The sequence below is a fragment of the Rhinolophus sinicus genome, linkage group LG09 (genome assembly GCF_036562045.2).
Source record: "Rhinolophus sinicus isolate RSC01 linkage group LG09, ASM3656204v1, whole genome shotgun sequence".
NCBI classification, from domain to species: domain Eukaryota; kingdom Metazoa; phylum Chordata; class Mammalia; order Chiroptera; family Rhinolophidae; genus Rhinolophus; species Rhinolophus sinicus.
The window spans coordinates 45,911,239-45,933,166 of NC_133758.1; the positions used below are offsets into that span (position 1 = coordinate 45,911,239).

Here is a 21,928-nt window from a genome sequence, read left to right on the forward strand (position 1 = left end):
ACCACAACTTTATCCATTCATCTATCGAAGGACATTTTGGTAGCTTAAATCTCTCTTTTTTTTTTTTACAAGACAAAAATTTAATGAAAATTGGTCAGTGGGTATATAATAATCCACAGGACTAAATAGTCACATGGGGACTGTATTAGAAATTTAAAATAGCTGCTGAATTAAGTGTTACATATTGTCATCATCTGATTTGTCTTCTTCCTTCAAAGATTCCTTAGCATATTTCTCTACTTCTTCCCTTATATCTTTGGGAACAATTTCATGTCTTCCTTTAGTTATTTCACCAACCCAGCTGAGCTCTAGTTCAAAAGCTTTATCCTTAACTTCATCGTGCACTGTGTAAATTATTTTTGCAACTTCTTTAACAACATCACGGCAGGTCATTTCTTTCATCTGAAGCTTTTCTATTTCTGTTTTTGCAGCTTGCTTGGCTTTGCCAATAGCACAGCCCCAATAACCATATGAAACACCTGATGGGTCAATCATGTAGAGTTGTGCACCGTCATTCACACTGTAAGACCCTAACATGAAACTGCAGCCAAAAGGTCTAACAGCACTGTAGAGTGTATATGCATGTACATACATGGCCACTCTGTCTGCCAGATGTTTTAGTGGAATGTTATAGCCAAAGTTAGATCTAAAGTTGGAAGCTTCTTCTCTTGCAATGTCTGCTAAAGAATGAGCATCTGCCAACAAACCTGCTACCGCCATTCCAACATGTTGATCAACATTAAAAAGTTGTTTGTTGGACCCAACTTCATAAAGTTTAGAAAGGACTAATTTTTCTACCCCAAAGACAACACCATCTTTACATCTGATTCCAATAGCTGTACTACTATTTTCCACAGCCTTCATAGCATATTCAACTTGAAAAACTCTTCCATCAGGAGAGAATGTAGAGGCTGACGGGTCATACCCGGTGCCGATTGAACTCATCCTGCTAAAACCAGTGGAATGCGTAGGGCTTCAAGGCCTAATGTGCCCACTCTGCTTAAATACTTTTAAATCTTGCTCGTCTTTGTCAAATTGCAAAGCCAGACCCTAAAACTCTCCTTTCCTGAGTTAATAAGAATATGGCTGCCTCTAATAAGAAATGATAAAGACAAAGCAATAATTCATTTATTTGCCTTAAAATGTTAAACATAGAGTTACCATATGACTCAGCAGTTCCACTTTTAGGTATATATCCTAAAGAAATGAAAATGTTTATTCACAGAAAAATTTGTGCACAAATGTTCATAGCATCATTATTCACAACAGCCAAAAAGTGGAAACAATCCTAATTTCTATCAACAAATTAATGGATAAAAAATGTGGTATATCCATACAATGCAATGTTGTTCGGCATTAAAAATAAACATAGTATTGATACATGCTATAACATAAATGAATCTTGTAAACAGTATGCTGATTTAAAGAAGTGAGTCACACAAAAAAAGTCACGTATTATACGACCCCATTTATATAAAATGTCCAGAAAAGGAGGAATATATGGAGACAAGAAGTAGATTAGTTGTTGCCTTAGGCTTGGGGTGGGAGTACTGGGAAGTGAATGCTAGTGAGTACAGGGTTTCTTATTGGAGTGATAGAAATATTCTTATATTAGATTGTGGTGATGTCTGCACAACACTGCGAGTATACTAAAACCATTGAATTGTATACTTTAAATAAGGAAATTTTATGGTTTGCAAATTATATCTCAATAAAGATGTTAATAAAATCATTAATTTGTCACAGGAACACTGTCATATCATGTTTATAATTACAAAAAGTATTTATATGTAATAAATTCTGGTAGACAGGAAGAGGTGGGAAACCCAAAATGCAGGAAACCCTTGAGGACTCATGAGTTGTATACCTACCTAAAGAACCATTTGTGCTGCTGTTTTATCATGGCTAATTTCAAACATGGCAAAACACCCCAAATCAGACAGACTGAGAGCAAGAAGAAGAAGAGAATAAAGAGGAAAAGGAGGAAAAAGGGAAGAAAGATGAAAGGAAAGAAGGAGAATAGGGGGAGACTTATTTTTGATTAAATAATGTGAAAGCGCACATGATTCAAGAGGAAAAGTAATGAAAGGATTGCAAACCTTAATTTTGAACGTATAATATCAAATCATTCAGATGAGAATAAAAGAAGAACACCTCTAAAGAAACCAAAATAATTGTACAAGGAAGATTTTGAAGTGTTCAAATTAAAACAATTTGTTTCAAATATGAGAGATAGGTTCACAATCAAGGAATATAGGTAAGCAAAGAGCATCTATAAGAATTGTACCAAGAGGTCTGAAGCTGAGAAGAAAATGAAGTTTGTGAATTAAAAAATTAAAAGGAATAAATAAAAGCCAAGGACAGTTAAAAAAAGGCCCTTTTGAATGATATAAATGAGAACAAATAGAAGAACAAGGACAATCTCAAGGGTTGGTCCAGATGGTATATTGTGAACAGATGATGATTAAGGAGGAGGAAGAGTAGGACGAGCAGCAGGAGGAGGAGCAGTGGGGAGGAGAGAGGAGGAGGACAAAACACCAAACTCTCAAACTTTACAATTTTCTCTATAAAAGAAAACGATCTTCAAATTGGAAAGCGTAGAAGAAGCATGGTGAAGAGAAATTTGAATTCCCAGGAAAATCTCTTTTATGCAGATGATTCATAAATGTATATTTTCATTCCAGATCTTCCACATAAACTTCAGGTACTTGACAACTTGACTTAGATATTTCAAAGTACTTCATACACAGCACCTTCAAATCAAACTAATTTTCTTGCCCTACTTCCTCACTGTAGCTCTACTTCAGTGAATAGAAACGCCATCTTTTAACCAAGTCAAAAACATAGGTACCATCTGGACACTTCCCTTTCCCTTCACATCACCAAGTCCTGTAGATTTGTAATAACTGGAAACTATCCACTTGCTTCAATATCAATATCACCATCCTAATCCATTTTCTTTCACCTGGAATACTATACTTCTAACTGGTTCTCCTTCCATTTTAGTTATCTTTTCACTTCATCTAAAGGGATATTTTCAGAAGTCAAAGTGGATGCTAGACTTCCCCACTTCCACCGTCCTACACACACAAACAAGCATATAAAGATTCAACATTTAAACACAATATCCAAGGCCAGGAATGATATAACTCTGAAAATGTTCCCAGACTCATCTTGCATCATCTTGGTGATTTAGCCATAACAGATTTCTGTGTGACCCTTTTGTTTCTTCCTTCCTTTGCATGATTCCCTTGGCTCATTTTCTGACTTACTCTAGCTCTTCCGTGAAATCTAATACCAACCATTACTTCCTAGGGCATGCTTTCCTGAGCTCCTTAAGTCAATGTGCTATTATAGTATCATAATCTCCTTTGTAGGTATTGAGAAAAATGGCCACTTGGGATAAACTTGTCCTAATGAACAGAAGGTGCATGAGCCACTACACTCGTGGCAACTTTGAAGAGACTCACTTGGGTTGAGTCTCTAGTTAAATTCACTCAGGAGAAACCGTGCATCGCCATTGGTCACTCTCCTAACAGGGCAAGTATAAGGGATACACTGCATGGAGAGAAGGCAGGGAATAAACATTTTGGGTTCAGGGACCCAGCACTCTAATCTTAGGTGCAAGATGTTTAGGGTAATGCTAAGAAAGGGGTCCTAGTCCTGTGGGAAATAGAATTCAGCTACAGTTCCTCTCAATGAAGAAAGGGACAGCCTTGATTGAAAACACGGAAAATCCCACACCATAATTCAACAGTAGCCCTTACCATAGTAGTAAATTTAAATTTATTTGTGATTGATTTGAAGAATGTTTATCTCCCCATTGATAATAAGAAACATGAGAGTAGGAATTGTGTCCTTATTATCATTGTATTTTGCATCCACATAGAGCCTGGCAATAGTAGGCATTTAGTAAATATTTTTTGAATAAGTGGAAGAGCTCTTAAATTGACAGGCTGTGGTGAGAGGGTAATGATAGCATAATTGCTACTAGCAAAATAATTTAAAGCATCTGTTCTGTGTCAGGTGTAAGGACTACTCTTCTTGTTTATAAAGTCTGACCATTCTATATCTTCCCTGGTCAACATGGCTACGATGTCACTACTACATGAAGATCCATTATTAGTCAAACACACAAATTTTGCTTAGAAAATTAACATGCGGGATGTTAATTTAAAATATCAAATGATTTGTTAGATTAATAATTAAATTTTCCCAATGAAGAGATTTTTCTTTTTAAAAAGAGGGCACACCTCAAAACATTAAGCTTAAGTTTTTGTGCCTAGGCAAATTATATCTTTATGTTTACTCAAAGAGATTTCAGTAGGACCCCAGGATCAAGGTGGGTGATTATTAAGGGAAATGTGGCTGGGAAAGGTGAAATCTTTGGAATCCTCCAGAAGATAATAGATTGATGCGCTTGAATTTACAACACAATATCATCCTAGAACAGGCTATTAAAAGTCTCTGAGCACTAAGAGAAGCAGCCTGGGTTTATGAAGAAGTAGTGTGTTAAACCGACTGTGCTTTATTTTTGTGAAGTTTAACTTGATCGATAGGTAAACACATACCCTGAGCTTCCTTAGGCAAAAGCATCTTTATAGAAAGAAAACAGTAACAAAATATTTCTCAATGTTAACAGGACTGGTTTTCACAGGAACTGAGTTTTCTCACTTCTCCTGGAATCCATTCCAAATAATAAAACAACAATGCAACCAAATGAAGAGAAGTAACCCTAAACCGCATTTTCAGCAAAACCAGTATAAAATCCTCAAACTCCAAAGTTGGAGTCAGGCAGAAAGCCAAAGAGAGAAGTCAAAATAATGTGATAGGTAAATGGGAGGTATGTAGGGGACTTAGATGTAGCAGAGCCTAGAAAATTCTGTCAAATATATACTCCCCCAAAATGAGAACCTCAGTTTCAGAGGAACGTGCTATGGGAGAGGCCAGGACTAATGTAGGTGGTGGAGAGTGAATGGGCCAATGTCACTAAGGGCCAGAAAAATTTATTCTAAAAATCACTGTATCGTTTGTGTCTCCATGTGACAGGCAGCCTGTGAGTTCATCCATAAAGTAATTGAGGGAGAAAAGAACTAGGTTTGGTCTGAGAGTCAGAGGACGTGTGACTACATAGATACCTCATAGCATAAAGAAACTATTTATAACTGTAATAACAGCAAAAGAAGCCCTTGATTCATGAATGCTTGAAAAACTACTGCCCAACCAGTCTCTCCAAAGGAAACTTCTTTTGATTCCTTAGGAAAATGCAACTTATTCCAATAGGAGTAACATAAAAGAAATACACATGTAGGTACTATAAAGAAAAGGAAAAAGAGCAGTCACAAATTTCTTGTAAATAATGACAATGCACTGGAAAAATATGTTGTCAAAGAAGATTAAGAGCATAACGCAAATTCAAGACAATAATTAATGGAGCAATTACAAATATAAAGGATGCACACAGCATAAAGCAGAGTTATAAGAACTTAGGGAAGAAGTGAGAAGACAATAAAAGTTTGCTGGCAGACAGCTGGAGGATGTAAAATAGGAACTGACAGAATTAAAGGAAAGGAAGGTAAATGAAGAGACATAAAAGATGAAAATGAAAATAAAACAAAACAAAGTAATTGTACAGAGATAAAAAAGATAAAGAAGGATTAGAGAAACAAGGAAATATATTTAACATATACATCACTGTCATTCCAGAGCAGAAAGTCAGAGAAAAAGAAGAGATTAATTATCCTAAAATATAATTTAGGAAAGGTTTTCTGAAATAAAAAGGACTTAAATCTACTTAATGAAAAGGTATCTATTTTATCAGTGAAAAGTCATCCAGAATGGTCAATATAAAGACATATCTTAGAAAAAATTTTGGAAAGAATCCTTTAGGCATTCAGGCAAAATGATCAAATCAGGTTAAGGGAGAAAAAATGAGGTTGACATAAGACTTACCCACAGAAATTTTAACTTCAGCACACAATGTAGTAACATCTATTTAAGATATCAAGGCAAGAAACCAGGAGCCAAGGATTTTCTATCTAGTCAAGCTCTCCTTCAAGTATAGACTTAGTAAAAAGATAGCGGTAAAAATGCTAGAATTTGGGTACTATTGCTCAAATGAGTCTTTCCCGGGGAAAACACTAGAGGACAAGTTGTAGACAGAATGACTTCAACAGAAAAAATGCCAGCAAAGAACTAGTGGCCAACACTCCCATGTTTATTGAATTATTGTTTACAATAGTCAAAATATGGAAACAACCTGTGTCCATCGATGGATGAATGGATAAAAAATTGTGGTATACATACAATGAAATATTATTCAGCCATAAAAAGAATGAAATCTTGTCATTTGTGACAACACAGATGGACCTTGAGAGCATTATCGAAGCGAAATAAGTCAGATAGAGAATGATAAATACTACATGATCTCACTTACATGTGGTATCTAAACACAAAACAAAGATACCCTCCCCCCTACCTACCCTGAGCTCATGCATTTAAACAGATTGCTGGTTGCCAGAGGTAGAGGGTGGAGATGGGTAAACTGGGTGAAGAGGGTCAAAAGGTACAAACTTCCAGTTAGAAAATATTAATAAATCCTGGAGATGTCACAGCATGGTGATTATAGTTAATAACTCTGTATTGCATATTTGAAGTTGTTAATAGAGTAGATCTTAAATGTTATCATTACAAGAAAAATAATTTTTTAAATTATGTATGATGATGGATGCTAGCGAGACTTATTGTGATGATCATTTTGCAATTTATACAAATATCAAATCATTATGTTGTACACCTGAAGCTAATATAATATTATATGTCAATTATACCTCAATAAAAAAAAGAACCAGCAGCCAAAATCTAGTTCAATACATTTTAGAAAAGGTTTATAATCTTCTTCATGGATTTAAAAGAAACACTTTTAAGATGCAACCTTACATGAAGTTCCTGTCAGCTATATACAGAGGGTGCCAAAAAAAGTATACAAATTTTAAGAAAGTAAAAAATTATTAAAATTACGCTGATGGTAAGTAACCACTTTGAGCACCTCTTGTAATTGCAGAAGTCAAACGTGACTTGTATTCGTCTTTTGTTATAAGTATGTATTATTACAATTTTAACACAGTTTCTTCCTTTCTTAAAATGTGTATATATATATTTTTAGCACCCTCTGTATATGTAGATATACTTCAAGAATTTTTTTTTGGGTGGCCGGTTAGCTCAGTTGGTTAGAGCATGGTGCTAATAACACAAAGGTTGCCGGTTCGATTCCGCATGGGACTCTGTGAGCTGTGCCCTCCTTAAAAATAAATAAATAAACAAATAAATAGATAGACAGATAAATAAAGTGTATGCACATAATACCTTAAAAAAAGTTAGATGACCTAAACTTTAAAAAAAAAAGATTTTTTTTTCTATTCCTGATTTGTTTTACTTTTTCTTGTTAAATCATTAATGGCTGTTGAATATTATGAAATGCCTTTCGTGCATATTTTGAAATAGTCGTATGTGTTTTCTCCTCTAATCTCCTATGCTGTGAATTATGCAAATATATTTTTTAATGTTACGCCTCCCTTTCATTACCAAACAAATCCTATCTGGTCATGTTATTTTACATTACTTAATTTTATTAAAATATTTAAAAATAATTTTTGAATCAGGTTCATGATAGAAATTGCATTAAAATTTTCCTTTTTCAAACTGCCCTTGTCTGTTTAAGAATATACTAAATCTTAAAATGAATTGGGAATCTCTTTTGTTCAGATCTCTAGAAGAATTTTTTTATGACAGAGATTACATTTTCTTTGGAGCTTCATAAAACTATTTGAGTCTAGTGTTTGTTTTTCTGAGTGAATTTTAAACTAATGTGTCAATTTCTTAAATTGTTATGGGTATATTCAAAGTTTCTCTTTTTATTGAATTTTGAATTTGTTTTTCAAAGAAATTATCTACTTAAGTTTTCAATGTATTGGTATGAAGTGTATATCTGTTCTATTCATATGACAGATTTGATATCTACTGTAGAGTTATTCATGTTCCTTTCTTCATTCCTGATAGTATTTACATTGTGTTTTCTTTTTTTCTCCTTGGTGAGTTTATTCAGAGGTTCATCAATATTATCAGTATTTTCAAAGAACCACAACAACACAAATGTTTACAGTGGTTATCTCTGGGCAATTTCTATTATCTTTATTTTCTTATGTATTTTACAAAATTTCTCCAATAAATACATATTAACTCTATGGACCTTCCCAATAATACCTGTAATAAAATGATATACTTTTAAACAAAGTAAAAGACATGTGGACTGGATAGGAGCTTCATAACTGGTTGATTGATTTTCCCCTACATGGTATATAAGTTATTTCATGAACAACTATGGAATGGTCTCTACTGGTATGCACAAGACTTTCTTTTGGCCTTATTCTGAACATTTTTGTCATCAACTTTGATGGTGATGTATTAGACACCATGATGAGATTTACAATATAACATATCTTGGGAAAGTATTTAAAATACTGGATTTCAGATTTAGTATTCTCCAATTTGACAGCAGAAACATTCTTTTTGGTCATCCAAATGGCACTTTTAGGTGGGTGAATTAGAAACAAGTTGTCTCTTCCTCAAGTTTCTATTGCCATTTGCTGGAAAATGATAGTAATAAACAAATAACACTAAAATGACTATTAATATAAATGGTGGTCCCTAGAGTTAGACAGGGCACAACCTGCATAACAGTAAGGAGTGGCCCTGGGCTCGAAAGACATAGTCATATTTATAAGATGATATTTAGTAAAAATAAATATAATATTCTTCCTTATGTTAAACCACCCAAGTGCACAGTACATGGTGGGAGAAACATGTCAACATGATTTCATGTGAAAAAAATGGCTCAAAAATTTTATCTAAGTGTGAAACAAATTGGCATGGCTGCCAGACAAGTTAGTACATGGATAGAATAGGTTGTTCATATCCAAAGATTTTCAACTGATGCTGTGAAATCTGAATTTAACTGTAAGATTGTTCACACAAATATACCACAAGGTCAGAGCCACATTGCTTTCTTGGAACAAGACACAATTTGTCAATTGGGATACTGACAGTGCTTGAACTCCTGTTCTTAGAGAATTGTTGAAGGAACTAGGTCTTTTGAAGATGGGACAATGAAGACTTAGGGGCAAATAACAGTTTTCATTAAACATTTGAAGGCCTGCCATGTGGAAAAGTATTTAGATTTATTTCACGTAGCTCTATGTTCAAGTTAAAGGAACGTGGATTTGTAGTTACAACAGAGAAGAATCATCAAGAATAGAAACTGGTATTGGGATGAAAAATCAGACAAACTTTGGAGAGATCATTTGGTAATATGTGCAAAAATCCTTAACATTTTGCATACCCATTGGCCTAGCTTGTCCACTTCTAGGAATTTCTACTGAATAAATAATTGGATACTTCTTGAAGCACTTGTAACTGTAAAAAAAATTGAATATGTTACTAAGTAAATAAGAGGAAAAGAAAAAGAAATGTGGGGAAAAAACCCCATAATGGGGCCAAAGAGAACTTGGGAAAAAGAATGAACTCAATGGAACAGCAACTACTATTATAAATACAGGGGTGGAAAAGAGAGTGAGATATTATTAGAAAATTGCCAGTCAAAATAAGGTTGAATGCAGGCCACTGAGGCAATGGCCCAATTTTTTTGTTAATTAGATGAGAGAATTGTGATTGCTAAAATAAAACTTAGTTTAAGGATCTCTAGTGAAGTGAGGTCAACAAAAATAGCTAATAGTTGGGAAATTAGTTATTTGAAAGTAAAGAAACCTACTACTAATGGGTGTCAAATTGTTTATAATATCAAGAAAGGAAATGGATTGGTGTACAGACTATTACATACTATACTACTGCATTAATAGAGGGCTTCAGGATATGGTATGCTAAGGAAATCCTTGCTTTAAAAGTATGCACTCCAGGTGAGACAACAGTCCAGATATTTGTGATTGTCTCCATCTGAAAATAATGGAAAGAGCAAAAAAAGTCTCTGCAAAATAACTATTCAAAATTAGTATATTTAAATTATTTTAAAATACTAACATTTACTTGCACTTCTTTTTTTTGAATGGTGCATAATATTCGGGAATATTAACCAGAAAAAACATTTTTGCATTTACTGAAATAAACAGTTATAGAATTATTCATAGTGCTGAAAGTTGTAAAAATATGCAAATGCCAAATAATTAAAAAACTGAATAGTCTAACCATGGTGCATTAGTATAATTTAATAGTTATACACATTTTCATTAAAATTACACTATTATTAAAAACAATAAGCATTTATTAAAAGGAACAGCATATATATGCATACAATGTATACAAAATGATTTTTACCCTATCATTTTAGGAAACTATTGGCAAATTCAATAGGTATTAACTATTTCCTAATTGTCCGATTCATTGATAGACTTTTCATTCCTTGTCTAACTCGACCATTCTTGGATAGTTGACCTTGTTGAACTTTCCTTATTTCTTGAAATTCTCTTTTCCCTTCTTAGAAAGGAAGTTTTGGTTTCCTTTCTATCGTTCTTTTTTATTGCTCTCCTTTAACTTCCTATTTGTGCTCTAAAGTCTGCATAGCCCAGGAAATTGGCCTGTGCTGTTGCATCTTCTAATTTACACATGCCCCAGTGTGATCTCATTCACTCAGACTTTTCTCTACCTTCTATGTGATAACTCCCCAATCGTCTTTCTCCATTCCTGCCATCTTCTTGAATGCCAGAATCATAAATTCAGCTGCCTATCTTCTCTATCATCCTCACCTGAGGATTTTTGACCAAACTGACACCTTTAAGATATGGTATAAATATCCTTACTTCTCTCCGTCTTTATTGCTTTTACCCTTGTCTGAAGCACAGTCATCTCTTGTCTAGATTACTGGGATAACTTCCCAAATAGTATCTGAATAAATGAATGCTTGCCTATGGGACAGCTTCAACAGGCACATCAGATTCAAAATATCTAGAAGTAAATCTTCTCCATTCAAACTTCTTCCTTCTTCCATCTTATCTGTCAAAATTGGAGGTACTTGACGTGCACCCAGTTTTCAAACCATAAATTGCTTTATCATTTCTATTCCTCTCTTCCTGAGAGCTCAGTCATCTAATCTCCAAGTACAGGCAATTCTATATTTTAAACATGTCTTCTCCTTTTTAAAAATTCTTACCATCAGTATGCTTCCCCTCTTCCATTATAGTGAGAGCTCCTTGAGGACTATACACTTGAGGTGTCAGTCGTAATCGAAACTGGCTTAAAATAGACTAACATAATTTAAGTAGTTTAAAACAGTAAAATAGTCTAATAGTTTAAAATAGTGTAACAAACACAGAAATTGGTGGCCTTTCATTCCATCTCCACATAAACGAAATATCTAGGAGCCACTGCATATACAGTGATCTCACTTAGTTGATATGCACTTAGTTGATCTCACTTAATTGATGATGACTTCACACATCTTTCATACACAATTTGAAAAATGGTATTTGGTTTAAAAAATATATCACGTATATATTTGGTGGTAGATTTTGTAGTAGACAGAATAATGGTTCTGCAAAGATGCCCATGTCTTAATTAATTCATGGGACCTGTGAATATGTTGCCTTACATGGCAAAAGGGACCTTGTAGATATGATTAATGATCATGAGATGGGGAGATCACCCTTGATTATCCAGGTGGGTCTGATGTAATTACAAGAGTCTTTATAAGGGAAAGAGAGAAGTGGGAGAGTCAGAAAAGGGGACGTGACCACAGAAGCAGAGATCAGAGAGAGGCAATTGCTGACTTTGAAGCTTTAAAAAGTGGCCAGGAGGCAAAGAATACAGGTGGCTTCCAGAAGCTGGAAAAGGCAAGAAAATGGATTCTCCCCTAGAACTTCCAGAAAGAACACAGCTCTGCTGATATTATGATTTTAGCTCAGCGAGACCCATGTCAGATTTCTGACCTCCAGAACTGTAAAATAATAAATTTGCGCTATTTTAAGCCACTAGGTTTATGGTAGCTTGTTACAGCAGCAGGAGGAAACAAATACAGGACGCTATAAGATTTCATTTCATCGAAATTCTGACTAAATGAAATTGTGATCTCTAATAGTCACTTCTGCAGTGCTTCTTAAATCTGTTCTCTTGTTTCATTTCAGGTTGCTATCACCATATTTTCAGCCTTAATATAAACAATAGCACTTATCAAGGCATTATATAATGTGCCTTTTCCAAGTATTGTTCTATGCCTTTTACATTAAATTAACTCATTTTACTCTTTCAACAACCCTGTGTGATATATATTGTTATTATCTCATATTACAGAGGAGGAGACTGAGGCAGAGAGAGGTTGAAAACACACTCAAAGTTGAATAATCAGTAAGACACAGGGTTTGAACAAGGCTGTCTGGCTTTTAAGCTGTACTTGCTCTTCCTAGAACTAACTTCATGGCCTTTCAATTGCATGGCTGTCAGTGAAGGTGCTGCCCTCACCAATTTGCTATTTATATTGACTCACTCTGTTGATAACTACTGTGGTAGACAGAATTTTGGCTCCCATGATCTCTACCCTCTGGTGTCACACCTGTGAATATGTTTTGTTTCACGGCCAAAGGGACTTTGCAGATGTCAGTAAGGTTACTAATCAGTGATCTTAAAATAGGTAGATTATCCTGGATTAATCTGGATCACATAAATCCTTAAAAGAAGAGCTTTATGTTATGTATATTTTATCTTAATAAAATAAAATTAAAAAGAAGAAAAGCTTTCTTTTGGCTGAGAGCAGAAAGAGGAAGTCAGAGAGATGTGGCAATAGAAATCAGAGATTCAAAGCATTAAAAGTTTCGATGTACCATTTGGTGATTGACAGATGAAGGGACCTCAGTTGTACAAGGAACTGAATTCTGCGCTCTACTTGAACACATCTGGAAGCAGAGTCTTCCCCAGTGCCTGCAGATAAGAGGTCAGGCCAGCTGATACCTTTATTTCAGCATTGGGAGGCCTTAAGTGCACTCAGATAAGATAGGTTATGCCTGAACTTCTGACCCAATGGAAACATCCACTTTTTAAACCTCTGTTCTCCCACAAGACTCTGAACTAAGCTGGCTACAGAAATGATGAGTATGTAAACTTGTGCACTCTTATTTCTTCTTATTTTTCTCCTTTGGGCCTTCACCCTCTCTTGCCTCTGACCATCCACCCACCATCCACCCACCCAGCCATCCAGACATCCATCCATTCACACAGCCAGTCATCCACACATAAATGGTGCTCTATAGGCACTAAGTTAGACATGGGAATGCAGGGCTGAATTCCTGAGAGATGAATAAGCAATGGGAAAATGCTAAGAGAAATTGCTCTCAATAGGCTTCCATGGAAATGAGCAAAGCTACACAGATACAGCTTTTTAAATGGGAAAACCTATCTTCTCGCCCACCCTTCCTTTACTAAACCTCGGGTTGGAATTCTTGTTCCTATAAAGCTCCACTTCTTTGTTCAGGTATTTTTATGTTTCTTCTTACTTTGCTTTGTATCATATTTATTTAACTATTTAGTATCCCACTAGACTATAAACTCTCTGAGAGTAGGAAATATTTTACAAATCTTTGAATTCCCTTCTCCTCTCAGCTTCAATCCTTGTTCACAGCAGATCTTCATGCTTTACTACTTGAATTGATTACTCAGGAAAAGCTCCTTTATAATAAATCCTATTACAAGCTTTACTTTATAATAGGCTATTCAAGTTCCAACAGAGGATGCACCTATTTCAGGTAACATGCACCCACAGTAAAAACTCTTTAAAAACTGCTCATTCCTCAAATTATTTTAAGGTTATAAGCAAAAAGGTTTTTCTAATGAACTGTTATAAGAAAGAAGGAAAGTCATCACATTTTTAAGGAAAAAACTGTCTAATTTTAACAATATCATGATTAATGGCTCTTTATCTCTTTTGGGGATAATGGTAAAAGCTAAGGGCTCTTCTTCCGACAAATTGAATACAAACTCTCTCGTCTCAAATTTCTAATGTACTATCAGGACTTTACTGACACCCTGGAGTCCATTCTTGCCCACCCTAAATTTCCACTGCCCCAGCCTAAGAACGCTTGAATTAGGTGAAGGGTACGCTCTGCCTTTCTGCACTTGAATTCACCTCAATTTACTCCCTGTCCTCCATCCCACCAAACGGCCTTCTCAAGGTAGGATTACTTAAGAAGACAGCTAAGCTGCTCCTCAGTACTACTTCCAGGCTGCCCCAGCCCTGTAAGCAACCTCCCTCCAAATGCTGTAGGTCTGGAAACCCTCTGAGGGTCTACATTAGGGCATCATGCCTTAGTAAGCTTTTCTAGAAAGTCCTTTTCTGGAAAGTAAGGTTTCCAATTGGCCTAAGACCAATGGCATTTTTCTGGCTTCCTGGGCTAAAGGAATTTCTTTTTTTCCAGGCCTCAAAGATGGCCAAACAATACTTGGATTCAGAGAGTAATATAAGGAAATATGGCTTTTGAAGCTTGGTAAGTAAACAAATGAGGTGAGATAGCACATTTTTGGTTATACTTGTTCCCCTAAAACAGAAGACTAGTCTTAAAAGTATATCCCAATTATTATTCCATGAGACTATTGTCTATTATCTAAGTAAGTAATTATATCTATAATTCAGAATGGTGTGTTTGGGTTTCACATTGACACTCACAAATAGGTACATTAAATTTTTAGTGTGCAAAGGGAAACTGTGAGACTTATCTCATGAATAGGTTTAAAGTAAACACTGCCCTAGACAACCCATAGTGAATATTCCAAGGACCTCTCTAGAAAGCCCTTGCCCTCTGGTCAAGGGCAGGAGAATGTGAGGTAGGCAGGAGTGTCTCAGGTAAGGTGCAAACCATACCTGTTGGTGGGGGAGGGGGCATCAGCTGAGTGACTGGCTCTAGCAAAATTACTGTGCATTGCCAACTGGATTAATCTGGATCACATAAATCCTTAAAAGAAGTTCTGAGTCCATTTACAACCAGATTCAGCACCTAGAGGTGCCAAAACATTGTAATTTACCAATAAATGTGAATAGGAGCGAGTTTTGCAGGCTTCTTTCATAAATGAGGTAGAGAACCACAGATGAGGATTAGTGTTCAAGACAGAGCTTTACTGCAAAGCTCAGAGTGTGTGGAAATTTTATTCTAGGTTACCTCCTGCTCAGGTAATGGTGAGTCAGGTACAAAATACAGAATAGGAGCAGAGCAGGTCTCCTGGAGGGGACAGCGCTAGGGCTGATGGGCAGATCAAAGGAAACAATGACGCATGTCCAGCACAATACCGTATGCATAACAGGTGACTGATAAACGCTGAGTGAGAATCTTGTCACAATCCCAGGCCAATCCTCATGTTACTAGTGAAAAGTTGATTGTCCTTATTAAAAACTACGTACTATATAGAATTTACTTCTCAAAATAATTCCCTGAGGTAGGTATTTTTGAAAATGAAGAAACAGAAGACTGGTGGAATGGTTCATTTAATGCTACCTTGTGAGCAAGTGGAGGAACAGGCATTCACACTGGGCATCCCTCACTCTCACTGTGCCTCCCTGTGCCCATAGGGAGCATTGGCTAGCTCTGACACCTCTGAGCACGGGGACATCACAACAGGATGTTACCTTCTCAGGGCAAAACCCAAATCTAGTAGAAATCAATATATTAAAATAGGCACCCCCCCCAACACAACAAAACAAAATGAAGAATGCTATCCAATAGAACTTTCTATGAGCATGGAAATGTTTTATATCTGTGTTGTCCAATATGGTAAATACCAGCTATACCTGACTAGTGAGCACTAGAAATGTGGCTACTGTGACTGAAGAACTGAATATTTACCTTTATTGAACTTTAGTTAATGTAAATTTTAATAGCCACATGTGGCTAGTGGCTACCACACTGGACAGTGCAGAACTAGTCTATTTTATTTAAAAGGAACCCAAGGGCCATCCACCAAATTTCACCAAATACAGAAATTTCCTTCACTCTGTCCCTGACCTGTTATCCAGCCTTTCATTACACATTTTTAATAACAAGAAGCTCTTCACCTTACTTGGGATCTGATGCCTTTGTTAGAAAAACCTTCCTGGTATAGTAGCTCCATCCTTGGGTATATGATCTGGGGATGCAGTTAGGTTTTGGTATAACAATGAACCTACTCGTTATTCCTGGGAGTAATCACTGGACTTGCCATTTCTGCTCTTTTCATGCCTCTGAACTTTTAGGTCTCCAAGGGCGGCCCCAGCTGCATCTCCATTCTCTGGGTGCAGTGTTGTTGCCACCATCCACAGAATCCAGGTGGTCCCATCTTGCCGGCCTGGTGCTGAGGCAGGGCACACAACGCTGCATGAATGCAAGGATGCTTTCCCTCCCCAATAGTGCTCTGCTGTCAGCCCAGATTTTTTCTCTAGGGCTAGGGCATCCTCATTGCCTCCAGGGCCAGCAGCCTGGTTGTTGGGCTCAGGAGTCTGATGAATTTTATGTCCTCTGGGGAGTCTGTCCCTGTTCTTTCTCATCCTCACACTGTTGCTTGTTCTTAAAAATGCTGCCAAGAAAGTTATTGCTTGGGTTTGCCTTCCAGGCTAGACCATATCCTCCATCTTTGGGAAACTTAAATATTTTAGGAAAAAAGTATTCCATACCATCTTATCAACTAGAGACTCAATCCTGTCCTTCATTTACTTATTCTCACCAGTCGGGTTGTCGGCTACCCCATCTGTTCTGTTCCATTAGCCTTTTCTCACTCTTACCTAGTCACCTCTACTGGAGTTCAGTCTGGATCAAACAGGTGCTAAATAGATCTTGGTTGAATGAAAGACTTGTTGAGAATGGCAGTTCAATTAAACCGTCTAACAAAATTTTTCATTCTACACTCATGGTCTAGAGGATGCAAAGGGATAGTTTGATGCATTACTCACTGGTTGAAGCTAAAAAATACATTGTTACATTCTATTCATTCATTAATCTAATAAAACATAAATGAGCTTAAATTGGCATGGTTTAACTTTAGTGAATTTTTTCATTTCTTGGTCATTTATTAAGTCCCTGTTAAGTGAATAATTAACATTTCATTGTTATATATGGGAGTGTTTTATAAAATATTGAACCAAGAGAAAGTGAAGGCTGTGGAACATGTTAAGACTGTATCCATTACTTTAAATTAACTTCATCCGGGCTTAAACTAAGATGGGAGCGCATTTAATAAGGGCTTGCTAGAACATGGAATTACCTGCAATGAGATACATTAGGAAATATGTAAAATAAGCTGAGAAGCAGGATAATAAAGAGTACATTGACTTCCAAGTTCAAAACTGATATAGCACCTTTTATCCTGATGGATTTCAAAAATCTGACCATTCTGTATGGTTATTTATTATAGAAATTTAATGTAAACACTACTTATTGTCCCTAACAGCACTATTTTTATGCATTACATATAGGCAGCCACCTCTATGTTTTGTTAAATGACTACTCTAGGTCTGAAGGAAAAGATATGTCTGATTTCTAAGGTTTATTTCCGTAAGATCAGTGAAGGGTGATATTCAGGTCTTGCTTAACATGTATACAGTCTTCCAGGGAGTTCCCTAATACCAATCTGGGAGATTTGGTGGTAGTGATGATGGATGGGGCATAGGAAACAAAGAAAAGGCAGGCTGGACAATAAAAACTGTCTGGAAGGAGACAGTTTCGAGGAAAAACAGTTTCAAATTTCCTATTATGGAATAGCTATAGGAATTGGTCATCTAGATAACAGTTGGCTTTGGGTTTTTTTTTTTTTTTTTTTAAAACAGCATGAAAGTCAAAATATGTATTTTTAAAGAGCTATGAAAGCTCATCTGAGACATTTTTGACTGACTGTTCCATTCATGGGATCATCGGGCATGAAATAAAATGCTTCTTTTTTTGTGCCATGATTGCACAAGTCAAATATAGCAAAGCTACCTAAACGACAATTTTCGGCCTATGGATCTGATTTTTCATAAGCCTCACCATACATCCCTCACGGAGAGTTCTTGTTTCTGGTGGATTTGTTTCACCTCCTTTGTGAAAGACTTAGAGCAAAAGCAGCAAGCAGGAAAAGCAGCTATTTATAGGCGTTCTTGACTAAAAGTGTCTGCTCAGCGTGCCATGGAATACTTCCAAGAGGTGGGAGAACAGGAAGCTATCTAAAATCAACTAGAAGGCTGGAGGAGTGTTATGGAAGAAAGATTTTTACATGGGAGTCATTTTCAGAAAGTTCAGTGTTCATTTGCAAACAAATGACAGTACTTTCACTGACACCCTCTGAGTTACAGAAAAGCCAGCTAAACTTCAACTAGTTAAGAAAAAAAAAAGATAAATACTCTGAGGGTTACAAGTAGTTAGGATCCTTTAAGGGACTTTAAAGGAAAAGTCTTATGGGAGCACCTTTCTCTGTACTTGTTTACTGCTGGAGGGGCCACCAGTCAGACTGATGCCCATAGCACAACCTGGGCTAGCAGGGGGCCTTCTACGGTAAGTGAGGGCTGCAGCCCATGGGTGACCTAAAAGAAGTCCTCCTGTCCTCACAGGAGGATCTTTATCTTCACTCATTTCCACTTTTATAACTAAAAATGGTATACCATTTGCTCAAGTTTCCATAATTAAGAACCATAATTTTATTAAATTGTAGTCCATTCTTCCCATGAATTCTGATGGGTTTTGTTTTTATTGTTTTGATGGCAATGGGGAAGCAGGTAAGGAAAAAGTCTGAGCTACCTGTGGTTTTATGGAGAAAGAGGTCCTGAGAGAGAACTGGCTTCAATGTTCACTTGCTTTGTTTGAATTTCCACAGCCTTATAAGTACAATGTACCTGGCTTCAGAGAATGGAAAGGATTAACTAGAGACTGGGCAAGAGTGAAGAAGAGTGATGGACAAGGGCCTATTGTCATATACCAGCAATGGCGGAAGAACTCCCACCTACGGAAGTTGCCATGGTGGAAACACTCCTCGGAGAACCTGGATAAGCCAATAAAGGAAGCGATTAAGAATAGATAGTCACCTTGTAGACAAGCCCCATAACTGTTGCTGTTGAACTTGTCCTGTTGACTCATCAAAACTGATTGCAACTAGGCAGCAGTGCCTTGACCGAACTTAAGGTATGGAAACAAAAGGAGGTTTTATCTGAGCATAATGAAGCTTAAGGAGGCCAGAAGAATTGTGTTCCATCGGTAAATATCGAGGCATGGGAAAACCTGACCCACTGATGCTGAGCTATCAAAAGACTGACCCTCAACTATATGGTGATGGAAGGAGAACTGACTCTGGGTGGTGAGCACACAATGTGATATATAGATGATATATTATAGAATTGTACACTTGAAACCCGTGTAATTTTACTAACCGTTGTCACCCCAATAAATTAATTAAAAAATAACACTCTTCCAGTTAAACAAACAAACAAGTTGATCTTTTGTGATTGTTTCACCTTCAGATATTAACAAAAGCTTTATGTGTTTAGTTGGCACATACGACAAAGAAGCCTTAAAATTCCACTCTGATGAAGATCTATTGTCATCTGACAGTGGGGGAGGGCTTTCCTTTACCACGAAATCAGACATGTTCATCCTAATTGTGGTTTAATAAAAATTAAATCAAGCAAAATATAAAAGAAAAAGTGGTATGGTACATGAAACACAAGAAGCAGTGAAGCATGTTAACCTCTAAGGATTTGTAAGGATTTGTAAACTCAAAACATTTCATGCTATATTTTTCACCTATTTCCCAAATTTGAAATTAGTCTTTTTTTTTCTAAGACTGGAACAAACACAAGGGTCGTATTATTAGGCCCATATAGAAATGGAAGTTCTAAGTAGAGGGAGCTCAAAGTCATGTGGGAAGTTAGCAGCAATATTAAAGCTCATAGAGCAACTAAAGCTGGTTTTCATCTGTTAGACTTTACTGCCCCCTTCAGTTAATTGATAAATTTAGTCTGATAGTTCCCTGGAATTGGGCTCAAGTATGGTTTTTGGATTGATCTCAGTATCGGAATAACCCCAGATCTAGACTCAGAATCTCTTGGGTTGAAGCCAGAAATGCTCATTTTATAGATACTCTCAAGCTAATTCTAATGCACACAAAGTTAGAGAACCATTGCCCTAATAGTCAGTGATAGAGCAAGACAGCACACACATATATCATTCTATAAATGCAGACAAATGTGGTATTATTATGATAATTTTTACCCATATGGATGCCACTAAATGTAATGCTTCATATAGCATTTCCAATTTTAGAGCTAGATCTTCTTTCTGTTTATTTTTGAAAGCGATGACTAAGAGATCAGCCTGTAGCCTTTGTCATCTCCTTTCAGATTTTCTAGAGTTGCCCTGATTTAATATATTTGGTCCTATTGTCTAACATATTCTCTCCCACATGTCACATTTGGACAATACGGCTATAGCTATGTTAACAATTTTTATCCTAGGAAAGTGAAGTGAGAGGAGGAGAACTGGCTACCGAAAGAATGGAAGATGCCAGAGAGAAGTCATTTTCAAAATCCAGTGTCAGGGCTCTGCTGCTGTGCCTAAAGATCACATAACCAAACATGTACTTAAAGGTCGCATCTCCATTTGTTCTCCTTTAGTACGTGGATCACTCATAATGAAACCATTGGGATACAGGAAGGACTGACAAGCATAATAGGGGAAACACACTCTTTTTTTTTCCTTTTAATAGTTAAAAATACTACACGGCCATTTGTAATAACAGAATTACAGATTGCAGGTATTTATTTAGTTAACAACTGTCTTCATCTCTTGTGAACCTTTTAAGCCACAGATATGCTTCAAATCTAACTTTCAGATCATTTCTTTTCTCTTTTTGCATATTTACAAGTATGGTGCAGGAATGCCCATACAGATATAACGTGAATATATGGACCTGTACACATGCATACAATACAGTAACTCTACACTCCACATCATTCTGCTTCATAGACAGTTCTGTGATATCACAAATCTAAATTTGGTAGGAAGTTTCCTAATTCTGTGAAAATAATGAGTAGAAACTCCAATTGATAGAGAACAGTGATCTAATAGTGAAAGAAAAGATCTATGTATGTAGGAAACTCATTTTGCAAATGTATTTCGAAACTTCTTTTAGAAATGAAAAAAAGTCAGGGCATATTGTTAAACATTAGCAAATGAGGAAATAAATCCTAGTTTTAAAAGATAGTCCTACATATTCTTACACTTAAAAGACCGTAGAATCAGAAGAGGTTGGTCATTGTTCTTTGTTGGATATTCTCCAAGAAGTAAAAGAATTGGGAAAAAAAAAAAAAGAAATAAGAAACTGGTGAAAAGTAACAGAATGAGCTAGACAATATGCCTCTCTTACACTATATTCTCTTCTTCGACTCTGTTAATTGTGTAACAGTAATCCATTCATTTTAAAAAATATATTTTTATGCTAATATTGCTAATTGATGATGTATGATATTGCACCTTCTTTTTGGAAACAGCAAGTTGGAGATTTAAATTTTTTTCACAATAGAATAAAAAAATCAGGTTCATGGAGTGAGAATCTGTTACACTTTTTACCATTCATTCTTTATATCTTTATCTTTTAGCTACAAACAGAGAGGACTGGGTTGAAGGCGAATAAATGATTCATTTATTTAAGAAAATTAAAAAAATAAAGTACCCCCTTCCAACTGTGGTTTCAATCTAAGAATTTATAAAAACACTTAAATATACATTTATAAAAATAAAGTGAAAAAATTTTCCCTGTGCCATGATGTGCTTCAACTGGCAGTTACCAAAGACGGAAGCCTGCTTGTGGAGAATAAGGGAAGGTGGTCTTAAGAAGCAAATAAATGAGCCCTACATGTGAAGTCACACATGCATGTTATTTTTATCCA

The 21,928-nt window shown here is 36.1% G+C and overlaps 1 protein-coding gene and 1 pseudogene across 20 annotated transcripts in view; both read right to left on the minus strand.

Annotated features, from left to right (window-relative positions):
• The window catches only part of DLGAP1 (DLG associated protein 1), an 860,924-nt gene that overhangs the window by 267,064 nt on the left and 571,932 nt on the right, over positions 1 to 21,928 (minus strand). The gene's annotated exons all lie outside the window — the stretch shown is intronic.
• Positions 62 to 992, minus strand: LOC109460395 (proteasome subunit alpha type-3; annotated as a pseudogene).